We start from the raw sequence: 18069 nt of genomic DNA on the forward strand, positions 1-18069 counted from the left end.
TGGGGCGAAGGACCCGTTTGATGCCCGGGAGGGACTGCAGCTCCCGGTGGCGGGGGACGGAGCCGTGGCTGTCAGCCCGAGACTCCAACTCCCGGCAGGCCCTGCTGCCGGCGCGGCGTGTGACGCAACGGCTATCGCGGCACATGAGTGGCTACCAGCCCGAGACTCCAACTCCCGGCAGGCCCTGCTGCCGGCGCGACGTGTGCCGCAACGGCCGACGCTGCCCGGCATTTTTCTCTAAATCGGCAGTAAATACAGCTGAGTAAAATTAGCTTGGTTTTCTTCCTTCTTTTTTAACTGAATTGTTTGTATTCAAAATACTATTTGAATATGTAGAAAAAGTGGGGATGTCCTGTACTATATCCTAGCTTTTCTTGTTTATAGGGTGCTCAGAAAACATGCGTCCCTTAGAGTCCCTCAGAAAGGTTCTCAGTGCGATCTCTACCAAGGTATGTATTTACTAATAAGTGATCCCTTTAGATATTTGCCTGTGTACCTTTTCCTGTAATTCAGAGCTTGCGTTCTGTGGGTTTTATGATAAACCTGTAAAATATGTAAGAATGCTTTTGCAAGTCTGAATCGTTGAAGGCAGCAGTAAGTGGATTTAGAGCCTGTTCTTGACCAGACAACGGGAAAAAGTGTGACTTTGATGCTGAACTTGTTTTTTTCATTTTTCATTTGACTTGTCTGGAATGATTTAGGAATAGAGAGAGCTAGAAAAAGAGAGAAATAGAATTGATTATTGAGCACTCCTCAAATGCTCACCACGATTCAGTGTAGAGCCGAAGTGAAGGGTGATGGAACAGAGCTCTGTGCTTTAGAAGGAAATAAATTTAAACCTGACCTCCGCACAGAGTCTCACTAACTTCTTTTGTTTTAAAATACAAAATATTATTAGGAAGTGTTGGAAGTTAGTGTTTTGGGAAAGAAACGGCAGTTCCACAGAACATTCCATTTAACAGAGGCTCTGGGAAGGATTCATGTTGTAACTGCTGTCACTGCAATCAGTTGGTGGTTCAGCCTTGAAATGTGCACTTGCCCTTCTATAAAGCACTGTTTTGTTTGCCTTTCAGTGCTATGAGTCTTGATAAATTGGAGAAGAGCCCAAGAGAAATTTTTCATCCCTTGATATAAAAGGTAGGAAGTGACTTTTTTTGGTTTGGTTCTTTTTCTTTATTATTTCCTGGAAATAAAAGTAATTAAGTATAGGTACTACTGGTTTGTTTCTTCCAGTAGCAGATGATAACAATAGCAGTAGTAATAGTAAAAATAATAATAGAAATAATAATAATAATAGCAATGTAATACTACCTAAACTGTCTTTATCCATTGAACTGGCCATTTCAAATCAAAACTTCTAAACACAAATCAAACCATCATCCTCGTAGAATCTTTCACAGCAGTGGGCTATAGATCCTGGTTTTGTTGACAGGATTTATTGGTTCTGGAATAGCAAGAGGGAAGTACAAGCCTAACTACTTCTAGCTCACAGACCCATCCAGTGAATACTGCTTTGTGTTTTAGTGGGCTTGTGATGACTTTGAAATCAATTGCTCATTCCAGTAAAAAAAATTAATGTTTTTTTGAACCTGACAGCAGAAATAACTTTAGGCACCAACTTAATAATAACAGATCACCAATTTAAGTTCATAATTTTATGCTGTACTATCAAAGTTTAAAGGTAAATTTTTACTTATTAGGAGATGGTATAAAGTGTATGTTCCAATGTGTTGGATGTATGCAAAGGTACATACGTACCCGAAAGTCCTTAGAGGAAACAAATTTTTACGTCTGCTGTTTGATTGTTTATCATACAATATTTGGTTGTATTTCCCAGGGATCGGTGAATTTTAACTTTGGAGTCCTCTGTGCTAAGGATGCTCAGCCTACAGATGATGAAATGTTCAGTAATGGTGAGTTTTTCACCTTCTCTTTAATTGCTATGCTGATCTGAATAAGAAAAAAACAAAAGCAAGAGAAAAAAAAAGGATGGTTTATTATTTTTTACGCTGTTATGTTTGTTTCCTCAGTATTTGCTGCAGCTCTGCGAACCCAAGCTTTGGGTTCCTTCTGTCCCACTGGGAGTTGCCCAGTTTGGTTGCATCTGGTGAAATTCACCCTGAGACCTTACAGAGCTAGCTCAAACTACGTGAGAGCCATTTGCAGTTCTCTCCAGACACCTGGAGAATGGGTGATGTTTCTGAGGGTCTGGCAAGTATACTTGTATCAAAACTCAGTCTGTGAAATTTCTGGGGAAAACCCTTCTGTGTCCTGAAGGGTTCAAACTCTGGTGAGGATCCAGTTATCAGGTGCTCACCTGGATGGTTCCAGCTCTTAAAGTGAACACTTGTACTCTTACCCTGTAGTTTACATCTATTGTATTTTTGTTATTTTGCAAGATTTTACGGCTTTGCAAAATATTGTGCATTTCACTCTTTGGAACCTCTCAGATCGTTCTTTGGTGCAGCACCATCCCATGGGACACTTGGCTGCCGTCCTGAAGGGGTTGGTCGCTAGAATTGTAAATCCTGGAGAGTTTGTAAGTCTTCTGTCCCCAGGGAGGTACCATGCTTTGTTTACTTTTGTTCTGTTTGTTAGGCGCTGCTTCTCATTGGAAGTATGAATTTCAAACTACCCTGTTCTTATTTTAACTGTTTTCCTGGTTCTCTCCCTACGGCAGGGAAAGACTCTCGTATCCTTGTCGTCGGGCTCGGTGCTGTCCAAGAAGATGCAGAGACTAAAAAAATCATAAGAAGCAAAATATGACTGCAGGGAAAACAAGCTGGAGAGAACAAAAGGTGATATTGTTATCCTTACCCTGTATTAGAAACATCCGCTGTGCTTTGATGCTGGCAGCTGCCAGGGGCTTGTTAGCTCTTTGTAGGCAGGTGTAGGTGTTCACTTGTAGGTTTTTTCTCTGGACAAGTCAATTCAAACTTTGCTAAGCTTATATTTGCAAATTACTCTCTAGCACAGTCCAGCATGACATTTTTGAATGTTGTAAAAATACCATGTTACTTGGAAATTGCTAATGATGAGAAGCTTTAGGGAAAAATAAGATGTCAGGGTTGGGAGATGTGAGAAGAATTTTGAGGGGATGTTAGACTGAAATAAAGCACACTTGAAGCTGGACTGGCACGCTGGCAGATCCCCTATTAAACAGTAGTGCTGAGATTAGCCTGGGGGTTGCCCGTTGTTTCTGTAGAAATCAATGTTTTCTGGTCTTCAGAGGTAAGCTGCTTTGAAAAGCTGGAAGGCACAGCATAGTGACAATCCGTGTGCTTCGCATTAAAAATAGATTTCAGAAGGGTCCTAGGCTTTTGTCTTTTCCTAGAAGTCGATGTAATCCTATTGAGGAGTTTTTAATTCTGTGCTGCCATGTCATCGATCAGGGCCCTGTCGTACTAATCATCATACAGATGCAAAACAAAAAATCAGACCCTGTCCCGACCACTTAGAGCCCAGAACACGATTTCCTCAGGCTGCCATTTGTGTGCCATCGGTACTCACCATGGAAGCGAGCTGGGGATTGTTGCACCCGTTGGGAACAAACCGCTTCTCGTCACACAGAAATGGAATTGGGACGACGCCTCAGCCAGCCTCTCTCTCCTGAATCTGCAGCAGAGCAGTTCCAGTCCATGCGGGCAATCCAGTTCCTGACGATCTGAGCGCACGGAGCAGCGCTCAGCTGCTGTGGGGGGCTCAGGGAGGGCAGAGTGTGCATTGTCATCTTCCTGAACCTACAGACGCGAATCAAAGTGAGAAGCCACAGGGTGGAAATCAGTCGCATATATGCTAAATAAAACTTGCAGGTTTTTTTTAAGAATTGTTTTTGCTTGTTCTTTGTTGTGCTTCTGTGCTTAGAAAACCTCCCTTTACAATCAGTTCAATTCATCAATTGAACCTTTGTTTGCAGACTCTCACTGAGCAGAATTTGTTGCAGACTCAGTGCACGCTGTGCAGGCCTCCCGGGAGTGTGAGGAGCTCATGTGCGCTACTTTTTGCTTTAGGACGCTCTGAGGTATTTATTCCTTTTGGGATACATGATGAGAATTCCCAAGAGAGGTAGTTATAAGGTATGACATCGGGAAAAAGCCTGTGTGGTTGGAATGTTGTTGCTGTCAAAAGTTAATTTTTTCTTAGCCAGTAGTTAGCTTTTTGCTTTATTTTTGTGGTATCAATATTTTATTGTTTAAAAAATTCCTTCAAAATAACTTCAGTGGTCGCCCACCAGTACCTTGTTCAGATTTGCCTATTTGCTTGTAGCTGAAATGTTCACATCTTGTTTATCATTCTATTTAAGAAACTGCTGCCCAGCCAACTAATAACTGAATATCCATCTGTCTAGGACACGGGGAGAGGATTTAGGTAATGTCTTTATTTCCAGAAAAAAGTTCCAGTGTAGTTTCTAAATAGAGGAGAAGGGGGTGAAGACTCGGGGCTCTGATGCCGTTGGGGCACCCCAAGGTCCCCAGGAGAGGGGGCCCCACTGCGGTGCAGGAGCAGGTGTGTTCTCATGTAATATTGAACAAATTATAAATATAAATATGAAAATTATAAACATGAAAATATTTTTTAAATACTTAAATAAAGCGGGTTTTCTTTATTGGTCAATAGGCAGTGTTTTGATTGTAAAAATTATAAATGCAAATAATATAAAGGTAGAAATCTAAGTTTAGAAATATATAATAAATACATACAGATAAATATAAAAATTTAAAATATCAGAAAAAATTAGTTGTAGCAGTAGATATTATACATAATTTAAATAATAATTTAAATCTATTTTAAAATTTTATATATATAATATATCATTATTAATGTAATACATCCAAAGAAACGATAAATTAAAATATGAATGTATAATTATACAAAGTATAAATAAAAAATATTGCAGTATCCTTTAAAAGAAGGGTTTTTTTATTTATTTGGTTAGAGACGGGGTTTTTATTTGGAATAATGGAAGTATTATAGAAGTATAAAATTAAATATAGAAATATACAGTCAATATAGAAAGATATTTGTAAAAACACGAGCGAACGACGCCTCCTTCGGCCGAACCAAGGCGAGACCGGCGGAACCTGACGGCCTCGAGCGAACCGAGGCCAGGCTTGCGAGGCTGCCTGAACGGAGCCGAGCTCAGCCGAACCGAGCCCGCTGCTCTCGTGCGCGCTAATTAGCGCGAGTGCGGTCACAGCCCAATGAGCTCCTGTGCCACGCCGCGCTCCCGATCGTGTCCGTGCGATGGCCGGGCCGCCCGCGGGACGCGGCAGCAGGAGAGCCCCGAGCCGGGCGAGTTTAACGTGAGGCGGCGCCGCTTGCCCGCCGTCAGGGAGCCGAGCCGAGGCGAGCTCAGCCGAACGCGGAGAGAGCGGCTCCGAGTTGGGCCGAAGCGAGCCGAGCCGCGCCGAGGGCAGAGAGCGGCTCCGAGTTCGGCCGAAGAGAGCCGAGGCGCGCCGAGCGCACTGATCGGCTCCGAGTTCGGCCGAAGAGAGCCGAGGCGCGCCGAGCGCAGAGAGCGGCTCCGAGTTCGGCCGAAGCGAGCCGAGCCGCGCCGGGCGCAGAGAGCGGCTCCGAGTTCGGCCGAAGCGAGCCGAGGCGCGCCGGGCGCAGAGAGCGGCTCCGAGTTCGGCCGAAGCGAGCCGAGCCGCGCCGGGCGCAGAGAGCGGCTCCGAGTTCGGCCGAAGCGAGCCGAGCCGCGCCGGACGCACTGATCGGCTCCGAGTTCGGCCGAAGCGAGCCGAGCCGCGCCGGGCGCAGAGAGCGGCTCCGAGTTCGGCCGAAGCGAGCCGAGCCGCGCCGGGCGCACTGATCGGCTCCGAGTTCGGCCGAAGCGAGCCGAGCCGCGCCGGGCGCAGAGAGCGGCTCCGAGTTCGGCCGAAGCGAGCCGAGCCGCGCCGGGCGCAGAGAGCGGCTCCGAGTTCGGCCGAAGCGAGCCGAGCCGCGCCGGGCGCACTGATCGGCTCCGAGTTCGGCCGAAGCGAGCCGAGGCGCGCCGAGCGCAGAGAGCGGCTCCGAGTTCGGCCGAAGCGAGCCGAGCCGCGCCGGGCGCACTGATCGGCTCCGAGTTCGGCCGAAGCGAGCCGAGCCGCGCCGGGCGCACTGATCGGCTCCGAGTTCGGCCGAAGCGAGCCGAGGCGCGCCGGGCGCAGAGAGCGGCTCCGAGTTCGGCCGAAGCGAGCCGAGCCGTGCCGAAGGGTCGAGTCCAGCCGAATGCAGATGACAATGGCCGAGTTTAGCCGATTAGAGCCGAGTTTAGCCGAGCAGCTGTGAGCCTTGCACGCTTGAGGTGAGCGTGCATCGTTGCCGGCCTGGGATTGAGTGAAATGCACTAAGGAAACCAGCTCTGGGGAGGGAGGCAGGGAAATCCTCTCTTAACGTTTACCAATTCGTCCGTCAAACTCATCACGGCAGGACAGAGTGAAGACTGAAAGTGTAAGAAGATGTGGAGGGAAACAGAGAATCTGGCAGGAGCATCGAACGCACAAGTGCACGAATTTTGCTTTTTGCTTGGATGTAAACTCAGAAGTTGTAAGGAATTTGGGAAGGAGAAGGGACATTTCAGAAGGAGAAGAAGTTGTTGTTGGAGTCTTGGCAAAAGCTTTAAAAAAAAAAAAAAGTGGTTTCTTTTTTCTTCACTATTATATTCTTTGGTGGTATATGGTGTGCTGTTTTATTTCTTGGTGTTATTAGCTCTGTGTAAATTGTTTATTGAGTCAAGCTAACTTTGCATGGGTTGTTTTGTATTTGAGGTAGGATCAATTTCAAGAGGTTTCTTTCACAGACTTCTGATAGGTATTACTGGGATTTTGGTTTTGTTTACTGTATGCATAAACATAGAGATTTGGTAGGGCCAGCTGGGCTGCTGGAGTTTTGGGTGTGAATTTATTAGATGGCTTTTGGTAAACACAGAATAATTATGTAAGGTAACAGCAAATTACCCAATTACCCAATTGATCTAGCTATGTAACCTTACCACAAAGTTTTATATCTTGCCAGTTTTCTGTTCTTCTGCTCCAAGTAGTTGTTGCAAAAAAAGAAAGCACTGTTACTTTTCTGAAAAGTTTTCTTCTATAACAAGCCCTTTACTGCCCTTGAACGTGAGTCAGAGGAGCCAAACAGCTGCAGCTGCTCTGAGGGCTTGGTGGGATTCGCCCCCTCCCTTTTCCCGGGTGGCATGGGAACGAGAGGCGGGCACAATCAGGGGTATATTAACCCCAGCCGTGGCTGAGGGGCTTCATTCCCTCTCTGGGATGTGCTGGGGTAAGAGCTCTCCTCATTTCAGTGAAGAGGCTTTTTCAGCCCGTCTCAGCATCTTTTCAGCAGGTGTTTCTGGGCATCTAAAGCACAGAGGCTTGGAAGATTCTGTGAAGAAAACAGCATGGAATACAGGGAGTATTTAGGTTTGTGATTTTGGGTTTTGTGTTTAGGAGTGGTAAGGTGCTTTTGTAATTTTTAGTTTTGCTCTGGTTGTTTTTTTGGTTGGATTTCTTTTGGTGGAATTTTTGGTTTTTTTTGGTTTTCATTTTGGGGTTTTTAGTTGGTTTTTGTGGGGGTTTTGGATTTTTTGATGTTTTCTGTGGTTTTTTTGTTTCTGTGGGGAGTTAGGTGTTTTGGGATTTATTGTTTGTGTGGGTTTTGTTTGTTTGGTTTTTTTTCTTTGTTTGTTTTTGGGATTGGTTTTGTTGGGTTTTTTTTGTTTTGTTTTTTTTTTTAATTGAGGAGTGCAACTCCCTGAGATTCCAAGCTGTGTCAAGCACAACATTTTATTCAGCAGATTGATCATGTCACAAGAGGGATCCGCCCAAGGTCCAAGATGATGTTTGAGATTGAGGCTTCAGGTGAGTTGAGGATTGTGATTGGGAGAGGGAGGGTGAGCAGTTAGGAGTTCTTGGGAGGGAGTTTGCAGGCAGCAGGGTGAGAAAGGGTCTTTATTTGTTTATTTGAGGCCTCCCCCACACAAGGCTTCTCAGAAGCCTAGCAGAGGCATTCCCATGTCTTACAGCACACAAGGTCATCCACTGCACTCAGGGGAATGCCATTTAACTTTGCCTTTCTCTAACCCAGGTGCCACTCCTAATGAAGGCCTTGGAATCATGATGAAGCTGGAGCCTGAAGGAGCCAGGCACACTCAGGAGAGGGCAAGTAGCTGCCTTGGTGGGATTTGGCCCACATAACTCTGGACTCATACTTTGGTTTTGCTTTTCTTTATTGTAGCTCACCGAGAGGCTCACAGGCCATCACGAGGCCCTCCGAGGCAGACTCATTTCAGGTGCAGCGTGGATTCCCATCACCGATCATCCAAAAGATAAGTCGAGGGCCTTGGCCTGGAGATGAGAGAATAGTGGGTTGGGAGTTCTTGGGGCAGATTTGAAAATTGGCAGCCGGAAAAGCAATCTTCTCCAAGGGCCTCTTAGGACAGCTAAAGGGAGAGGCTCTCCTTTTGATGGCAGCTTTCAGGCGGGCAGTGCAGAACAGCTCCGGTCTGTGTTGTGTTGTCCAGTGTTCTGTGTTCCCTAGTGTGTCTTTGGGGTCCCTTTTGCCTTCTCCCCTCGAGACCCTCACCACAAGCATGATGTGTCGTGTTTCATGTCCCCCCTGTTTGCCACGTTCTGTGTCACGGGTGTGTGCACACATTTGTGCCGGAGCTGTTCTGCCCTGCCGCATGGCCTGCTGCAGTAGGAGAAACCGTGGGGCGTTGGAATTTGTAATGCTGGCTGTACTTGGGCTCTAGATGCTATTCCTAGATTGACATAAGGTGTTTGCACCTTTTGAGTTATCCTGGTGGTGTTTGGCATATGTTGTAACTTTCTTTCAGGTGCAGACGCATTCCATGTGTGGCAGGGGGTCAGAGTTAGGAGGTGCCGGGCCTTCTTAGGAGCGCGGTGAGTAGCTGAGTGGTGGGGTTTTGGCCGATGCGGTGCCAAGATCAGGGACTGATGTTTGGTTCTCTTTACTCTAGCTGTCTCAGAGACACCAGCCCAGTGCCAGCAGGACCTTCCCAGCTGACGAGGTGGCCTTTCTCTGCACCGGACAGGGACCAGCATCCCCAGATGTCTGAGAGATAAGTAGAGGGCTGTGACCCACAGAGGGGATGAAAGCAGGGTGCTGGTTTGGGAATTCCTGGGAGGGGGTTTTGAGTCCAATTTTGGAGGGGGGGGTGTGGTGTGTTCATGAAGTGGCCCCTTAGGCCCCATAAAAGCCAAGTCTCACTTTTGATTGCAGTGCTGAGGTGTGCAGCAGGGCAGAGCAGTCCCGGTGTGCATCGTGTCACTTGTCTATTGTGCATTATGTGTTGTTTGCGTATGCCATATCTTTCACTTAGGGGGGCCTGTGAGAAACCCTGGCATCATTGTTAGCCTCTGTGATCTCTGCACTCCTTGGCCTGGCGCCCAGGCCACAGAACTTTTGACTAGGGAGCTCAGACAAGCATCAGACTCTCTTCTCTCTTTGGAAGCATCCAGTCAGACGTCTTTTCAGGTCTTGTTCTGAGCTGTATGGACAGCTGTGCCCCACCTGGATCCATTATGGTGGATTAGGACTTGTAATATTACGAGGTTAGGTAGAGGATTTTGACTGTAGGATTCCTAGGCATCAGTCTTTGCTGTTCTTGGAATAAATCATTCAGTAATCATCTTCTTCCTCCAGGGTTCTCTGAGCCTCATCAGCTCACCATCGGTCTCAGCTCACTCATCTCCTTTTGCATTCTCTCAGTCCTTGCAGCCGTTTTCCTTGCCAAGAGATTTCTGTTCCTGTTGTGTCCCCGTTGTCTGTCCTATCCTGTGTCACGGCTGTCAGCACACGTTTGTGCCCGAGCTGCTCTGCCCTGCTGCACAGCCTGGTGCGATAGGAGAAGTCCCAGGGACTTGGAGTTTGTAATGTGGGGTGTAGTTGGACTCTAGATGGGATTTGTAGATGGACACAGGACATCTGGAGCTCATCAGTTATCCTGCCACAGTGCAACTCTTGTCCTAACTTTTTTTTCAGGTTCAGATGGATTAAATGTGTGCCAGAGGGCCCCATGCCAGGTGTGGGGATTCTCCTGAGTAGGTGAGGCCCCATTTGCCTCTGCAGCAGACTCTGTTACACCTCTCAACTGACTCTGTTACACTGCTGTTCTTTGTCTTTCTTTTAGGAAGTAAATCTGGATGCCAGCAGTCAAGGTGAGCAGTGGAGAGAATTGGTTGTTATTGCTCAGCTCTCAAGCACAACAATTTCGCAGCAGATTCATCGTGTCACAAGAGGGATCTGCCCAGTGTCAAGGATGATGTTTGAGATTGAGGCTTCAGGTGAGTTGAGGATGGTTACTGGGAGAGGGAGGGTGAGCAGGCATCCAGTTAGGAGTTCTTGAGAGGGGGTTTGCAGGCAGCAGGGTGAGAAAGGGTCTTTATTTGTTTATTTGAGAGCCCCTCCCAAGGTGTCTCAGAAGCCTAGCAGAGGCATTCCCATGGCTTACAGCATACAAGGTGATCCACTGCACTCAGAGCCACTTAACTTTGTCTTTCTGTAACCCAGGTGCCACTGCTAATAAAGGCCACAGCCTTGGAATCAGGATGAAGCTGGAGCCTGAAGGAGCCAGGCACACTCAGGAGAGGGCAAGTAGCTGACTTGCAGGGATTTGGCCCACATAACTCTGGACTCACTCTTTGATTTTGGTTTTCTTGATTGCAGCTGACCGAGAGGCTCACAGGCCATCACAGAGCCCTCCAAGGCAGACTCATTTCAGGTGCAGCGTGGATTCCATTCACCGATCATCCAAAAGATAAGTCGGGGGCCACAGCCTGGAGATGGTGGAGTAGCAGGTTGGGAGTTTTTGGGACAGATTCAAAAATGAGCAGAGAGGAAAGCAATCTTCTCCAAAGGCCTCTTAGGACAGCTAAAGGGAGAGGCTCTACTTTTGATGGCAGCTTTCAGGCGGGCAGTGCAGAACAGCTCCGGTCTGTATCCTGTTGTCCGGTGTGCTGTGTTCCCTGGTGTGTCTTTGGGGTCCCTTTTGCCTTCTCCCCTCGAGACCCTCACCACAAGCATGATGTGTCGTGTTTCATGTCCCCCTGTTTGTCACTTTCTGTGTCACGGGTGTGTGCACAGATTTGTGCCAGAGCTGTTCTGCCCTGCCGCATGGCCTGCTGCAATAAGACGAACCATAGGGAGGGGGAATTTGTAATGTTGGCTGTACTTGGGCTCTAGATGCTATTCCTAGATTGACATAAGGTGTTTGCAGCTTGTGAGTAACCCTGGTGGTGTTTGACATATGTTCTAACTTTCTTTCAGGTGCAGATGCATTCCATGTGTGGCAGAGGGTCAGGGTTAGGAGGTGCCGGGCCTTCTTAGGAGCGCGGTGAGTAGCAGAGCGGTGGGGTTTTGGCCAATGCGGTGCCAAGATCAGGCCCTGATGTTTGGTTCTCTTTAATCTAGCTGTCTGAGAGACCCCAGCCCGGTGCCAGCAGGACCTTCCCAGCTGACGAGGTGGCCTTTCTTTGCACCTGACACAGACTGGCATCCCCAGATGTCTGAGAGATAAGTAGAGGGCTGCGACCCACAGTGGGGATGAAGGCATGGTGCTTGTTTGGGAATTCCTGGGAGGGGTTTTTGAGTCCAGTTTGGAGCGGGGGGTGTTCATTAAACGGCTCGTTAGGCCCCATGAAAGCCAAGTCTCACTTTTGATCACAGTGCTGAGGTGTGCAGGGCAGAGCAGTCCCCGTGTGCATCGTGTCACTTGTCTGTTGTGCATTGTGTGTTGTTTTGTGTATCTCCTGTCTTCTACCTTAGGCCTTTGAGGGCCCTGTCAGTACCCCTGGCATCACTGTTAGTATCTGTAATCTCTGCATTCCCTGGTCTGGCACCCGGGCCACAGAGCTTTTGACTCGCGAGCTCAGACAGGCATCAGACTCTCTTCTCTCTTTGGAAGCATCCAGTCAGACATCTTTTCAGGTCTTGTTCTGAGCTGTATGGACAGCTGTGCCCCACCTGGATCCATTATGGTGGATTAGGACTTGTAATATTACGAGGTTAGGTAGAGGATTTTGACTGTAGGATTCCTAGGCATCCGTCTTTTTGCTGTTCTTGGAATTAATCATTCAGTAATCATCTTCTTCCTTCAGAGTTCTCTGAGCCTCATCAGCTCACCATCGGTCTCAGCTCGGTCATCTCCTTTTGCATCTTCTCAGTCCTTGCAGCCATTTTCCTTGCCAAGAGATTTCTGTCTGTGTCTTGTGCCTATTGTTTGTCACGTCCTGTCCTGTGTCACGGGTGTCTGCACACATTTGGGATGGGGCTGCTCTGCCGTGCTGCACAGCCTGGTGCGATAGGAGAAGTCTTGGAGACTTGGAGTTTGTAATGTGGGGTGTAGTTGGACTCTAGATGGGATTTGTAGATGGACACAGGACATCTGGAGCTCATCAGTTATCCTGCCACAGTGTGACTCTTGTCCTAACTTTTTTTTCAGATTCAGATGGATTAAATGTGTGCCAGAGGGCCCCATCCCGGGTGAGGGGATTGCCCCGAGCCGGTGAGGCCCCATTTGTCTCTGCAGCAGAAGTGTGTATGGTGAGTGTGTTACAGCTCTGTTCTTTGTCTTTCTTTTCAGGATGTCAATCTGGATGCCAGCAGTCAAGGTGAGCAGTGGAGAGAATTGGCTGTTATTGCTCAGCTCTCAAGCACAACAATTTTTCAGCAGATTCGTCGTGTCACAAGAGGGATCTGCCCAGTGTCAAGGATGATGTTTGAGATTGAGGCTTCAGGTGAGTTGAGGATGGTGCCTGGGAGAGGGAGGGTGATCAGGTATCCAGTTTAGGAGTTCTTAGGAGGGGGTTTGCAAGCAGCAGGTTGAGAAAGGGTGTTTATTTGAGGGCACCCCACACAAGGCTGAGAAGCCTAGCAGAGGCATTGCCATGTCTCAGAGCACACAAGGTGATCCACTGCACTCAGAGGAATGCCATTTAACTTTGCCTTTCTGTAACCCAGGTGCCACTCCTAATAAAGGCCACAGCCTTGGAATCAGGATGAAGCTGGAGCCTGAAGGAGCCAGGCACACTCAGGAGAGGGCAAGTAGCTGACTTGCAGGGATTTGGCCCACATAACTCTGGACTCATACTTTGGTTTTGGTTTTCTTGATTGCAGCTGACCGAGAGGCTCACACGCCATCACAGAGCCCTCCAAGGCAGACTCATTTCAGGTGCAGCGTGGATTCCCCTCACCGATCATCTAAAAGATAAGTCGGGGGCCGCGGTCTGGAGATGAGACGATGGGAGAGTATCAGGTTGGCAGTTCTTTGGCCAGATTTAAAAATTGGCAGTGGGGAAAGCAATCTTCTCCAAAGGCCTCTTAGGACAGCTAAAGGGAGAGGCTCTACTTTTGATGGCAGCTTTCAGGCGGGCAGTGCAGAACAGCTCCGGTCTGTATCCTGTTGTCCGGTGTGCTGTGTTCCCTAGTGTGTCTTTGGGGTCCCTTTTGCCTTCTCCCCTCGAGACCCACACCACAAGCATGATGTGTCGTGTTTCATGTCCCCCTGTTTGTCACTTTCTGTGTCACGGGTGTGTGCACAGATTTGTGCCAGAGCTGTTCTTCCCTGCCGCATGGCCTGCTGCAATAAGACGAACCATAGGGAGGGGGAATTTGTAATGTTGGCTGTACTTGGGCTCTAGATGCTATTCCTAGATTGACATAAGGTGTTTGCAGCTTGTGAGTTATCCTGGTGGTGTTTGACATATGTTCTAACTTTCTTTCAGGTGCAGATGCATTCCACGTGTGGCAGAGGGTCAGGGTTAGGAGGTGCCAGGCCTTCTTAGGAGCGCGGTGAGTAGCAGAGCGGTGGGGTTTTGGCCAATGCGGTGCCAAGTTCAGGCCCTGATGTTTGGTTCTCTTTACTCTAGCTGTCTCAGAGACACCAGCCCGGTGCCAGCAGGACCTTCCCGTTTGACAAGGTGAGCTTTCTTTGCACCCGAGACCCGCATCCCCAGCTGTATGAGAGATAAGTAGAGGGCTACGACCCACAGTGGGGATGAAGTCATGGTGCTGTTTCGGGAAATACTGGGTGGAGTTTTTGATTCAGCTTTGGCGGTGGGGGATGTTCATGAGGTGGCCCCTTAGGCCTCATAAAAGCCAAGTCTCACTTTTGATCACAGTGTTGAGGTGTGCAGGGCAGAGCAGTCCCGGTGTGTCTCGTGTCACTTGTCTGTTGTGCATTATGTGTTGTTTGTGTATCCCATGTCTTTTACCTTTGGAGGGCCCTGTCAGTACCCCTGGCATCATTGTTAGCATCTCTGATCTCTGCATTCCCTGGCCCGGCACCCAGGCCATATATGAGTTTCTGATACCTGTCTGAGCTCCCCAGTCAAAAGTTACCTCTTTGGAAGCATCCAGTCAGATTTCTTGTCAGGTCTAGTTCTGAGCTGTATGGACAGCTATGCCCCACCTGGATCCATTGTGGTGGATTAGGACTTGTAATAATATGAGATTAGGTACAGCACTCTGACCGTAGGACTCCTAGGCATCCATCTTTGCTGTTCTTGGAATTAATCATTCAGTTATCATCTTCGTCCCCCAGGGTTTTCTGAGCCTCATCAGCTCACCATCGGTCTCAGCTCACTCATCTCCTTTTGCATTCTCTCAGTCCTTGCAGCCATTTTCCTTGCCAAGAGATTTCTTTTCCTGTTGTGTCCCCTGTTGTTGTCTGTCCTGTCTGTCCTGTGTCACGGGTGTCAGCACACATTTGGGATGGGGCTGCTCTGCCGTGCTGCACAGCCTGGTGCGATAGGAGAAGTCTTGGAGACTTGGAATGTGTAATGTGGGGTGTAGTTGGACACTAGATGGGATCTGTGGATGGGCACAGGGCATCTGGAGCTCATCAGTTATCCTGCAACAGTGTGACTCTTGTCCTAACTTTTTTTTCAGATTCAGATGGATTAAATGTGTGCCAGAGGGCCCCATCCCGGGTGAGGGGATTGCCCCGAGCCGGTGAGGCCCCATTTGTCTCTGCAGCAGAAGTGTGTATGGTGAGTGTGTTACAGCTCTGTTCTTTGTCTTTCTTTTCAGGAAGTCAATCTGGATGCCAGCAGTCAAGGTGAGCAGTGGAGAGAATTGGCTGTTATTGCTCAGCTCTCAAGCACAACAATTTTTCAGCAGATTCGTCGTGTCACAAGAGGGATCTGCCCAGTGTCAAGGATGATGTTTGAGATTGAGGCTTCAGGTGAGTTGAGGATGGTGCCTGGGAGAGGGAGGGTGATCAGGTATCCAGTTTAGGATTTCTTGGGAGCGGGTTTGCAAGCAGCAGGGTGAGAAAGGGTGTTTATTTGAGGGCCCCCCCACACAAGGCTGTTCAGAAGCCTAGCAGAGGCATTCCCATGGCTTACAGCATACAAGGTGATCCACTGCACTCAGAGGAATGCCATTTAACTTTGCCTTTCTGTAACCCAGGTGCCACTCCTAATGAAGGCCACAGCCTTGGAATCAGGATGAAGCTGGAGCCTGAAGGAGCCAGGCACACTCAGGAGAGGGCAAGTAGCTGACTTGCAGGGATTTGGCCCACATAACTCTGGACTCATACTTTGGTTTTGGTTTTCTTGATTGCAGCTGACCGAGAGGCTCACAGGCCGTCACAGAGCCCTCCAAGGCAGACTCATTTCAGGTGCAGCGTGGATTCCTATCACCGATCATCCAAAAGATAAGTCGGGGGCCGCGGTCTGGAGATGGCGGAGTAGCAGATTGGGAGTTCTTGGGACAGGTTCAAAAATGAGCAGAGGGGAAAGCAATCTTCTCCAAGGGCCTCTTAGGACAGCTAAAGGGAGAGGCTCTACTTTTGATGGCAGCTTTCAGGCGGGCAGTGCAGAACAGCTCCGGTCTGTGTCCTGTTGTCCGGTGTGCCGTGCTCCCTGGTGTGTCTTTGGGGTCCCTTTTGCCTTTTCCCCTCGAGGCCCTCACCACAAGCATGATGTGTCGTGTTTCATGTCCCCCCTGTTTGTCACTTTCTGTGTCACGGGTGTGTGCACACATTTTTTGCCGGAGCTGTTCTGCCCTGCCGCATGGCCTGCTGCAATAGGACGAGCCTTGGGGAGTTGAAATTTGTAATGTGGGCTGTACTTGGGCTCTAGATGTTGTTCCTAGATTGACATATGGTGTTTGCAGCTTGTGAGTTATCCTGGTGATGTTTGACATGTGTTCTAACTTTCTTTCAGGTGCAGACGCATTCCACGTGTGGCAGAGGGTCAGGGTCAGGAGGTGCCGTGCCTTCTTAGGAGCGCGGTGAGTAGCAGAGTGGTGGGGTTTTGGCCGATGCGGTGCCAAGTTCAGGCACTGATGTTTGGTTCTCTTTAATCTAGCTGTCTGAGAGACACCAGCCCGGTGCCAGCAGGACCTTCCCATCTGATGAGGTGGCCTTTCTTTGCACCTGACAGGGACCAGCATCCCCAGCTGTATGAGAGATAAGTAGAGGGCCGTGACCCACAGAGGGGCTGAAAGCACGGTGCTGGTTTGGGGATTACAGGGAGGGGGTTTTGAGTCCAGTTTGGAGGTGGGGGGGTGTTAATGAAGTGGCCCCTTAGGCCCCATAGAAGCCAAGTCTCACTTTTGATCACAGTGCTGAGGTGTGCAGCAGGGCAGAGCAGTCCCGGTGTGTCTCGTGTCACTTGTCTGTTGTGAATTGTGTGTTGTTTGTGTATCCCATGTCTTTTACCTTAGGGGTGCCTGTCATTAATCTTGGCATCATTGTTAGCATCTGTGATCTCTGCATTCCCTGGCCTGGCACCCAGGCCACAGAACTTTTGACTGGGGAGCTCAGACAGGCGTCAGACTCTCTTCTGTCTTTGGAAGCATCGCATCTGATGTCTTGTCAGGTCTTGGTCTGGGCTGTATGGACAGCTATGCCCCCACCTGGATCCATTTTGGTGGATTAGGACTTGGCGTAATATGAGGTTAGGTAGAGGATTCTGACCGTAGGATTCCTAGGCATCCATCTTTGCAGTTCTTAGAAGAAATCATTCAGTTATCATCTTCTTCCTTCGGGGTTCTCTGAGCCTCATCAGCTCACCATCAGTTTGAACTCGGTCATCTCCTTTTGCATTCTCTCAGTCCTTGCAGCCATTTTCCTTGCCTAGAATTTTCTGTCTGTGTTGTGTCCCCGTTGTCTGTCCTGTCCTGTCCATCCTGTGTCACGGCTGTCAGCACACATTTGTGCCCGAGCTGCTCTGCCCTGCCGCATAGCCTGGTGCAATAGGAGAGGGCCCGGGGATTTGTAATGTGCAGTGTGGGGTGTAGTTGGACTCTAGATGGGATTTGTAGATGGACACAGGATATCTGGAGCTCTTCAGTTATCATTGAACCGTCTGACTGTTGTCCTAACTTTTTTTTCAGATGCACCTCCTCAGATGACTGCAGTAGTTGTGTAGGTTCCTTCTTCTGAAAGGGAATAGGGCGCAAGAATTCATCTTCCAGAGAATTTTTGCAAGTCCTGGCTTGTATTGTATCTGCCTATGGTGGCTTATGTTCTATGTACCTATACATCTGTCTTCTATTGGATTTTGGGTAGAAAATTTATCAGTCCAGAGAGGAGACAAGTCCTAGCTGTCAGATAGCCACTCGTTGACCCTTCCTGTCGTCTCACAGGTCCCCGAGGCTGCTGATTTCCCCAGGATCTGCCATTTTACCTCAAGGAGCGGCAGCCAGAAGATGTGTCACAGCACGTTCTTCAGCATCTCGAGTAAGGGCCGCAGTGAGCATTTAAGTGGAAAGATTGTGTGAGCGTGTGTGAGAGCACGTGGCTGTGTCTGTCTGTGTCTGCTCGTCTCTGCGTGTGTGAGTGCATGCTGACTGGATTTAACCTTGTGTGTGTGACTTTTGCTTTCCAGGTTTTGCGACTCCTTGTTAAATTTAGAATAAAAAATCCCCAGCCGGGTTGTATTGCATGAACTGACATGATATGTACCGATTTTGGCTTAAAACCCAGAAAACCAGACGAAGATGAGCAGGAAAAAACCAGAAAAAAACCACATGATGGACAAGAAAAAAACCCAGAAAAAGCCCAGGATGGGCAAGAAAGCAACGAGAAAAAAACCCCAGAAAATAATCCCAGATGGG

General features: G+C 48.5%; 1 long non-coding RNA gene across 1 annotated transcript; it reads left to right on the top strand.

Annotated features, from left to right (window-relative positions):
• Positions 1–230: 230 nt before the first annotated feature.
• On the top strand, positions 231–1892 carry LOC131564059 (uncharacterized). Its single transcript, XR_009275344.1, has 3 exons — positions 231–449; positions 1074–1137; positions 1838–1892. It is a non-coding gene; the product is annotated as an uncharacterized LOC131564059 (long non-coding RNA).
• The last annotated feature ends 16177 nt before the right edge of the window (positions 1893–18069 follow it).

The sequence above is a fragment of the Ammospiza caudacuta genome, chromosome 14, assembly GCF_027887145.1.
Source record: "Ammospiza caudacuta isolate bAmmCau1 chromosome 14, bAmmCau1.pri, whole genome shotgun sequence".
Lineage (NCBI taxonomy): Eukaryota > Metazoa > Chordata > Aves > Passeriformes > Passerellidae > Ammospiza > Ammospiza caudacuta.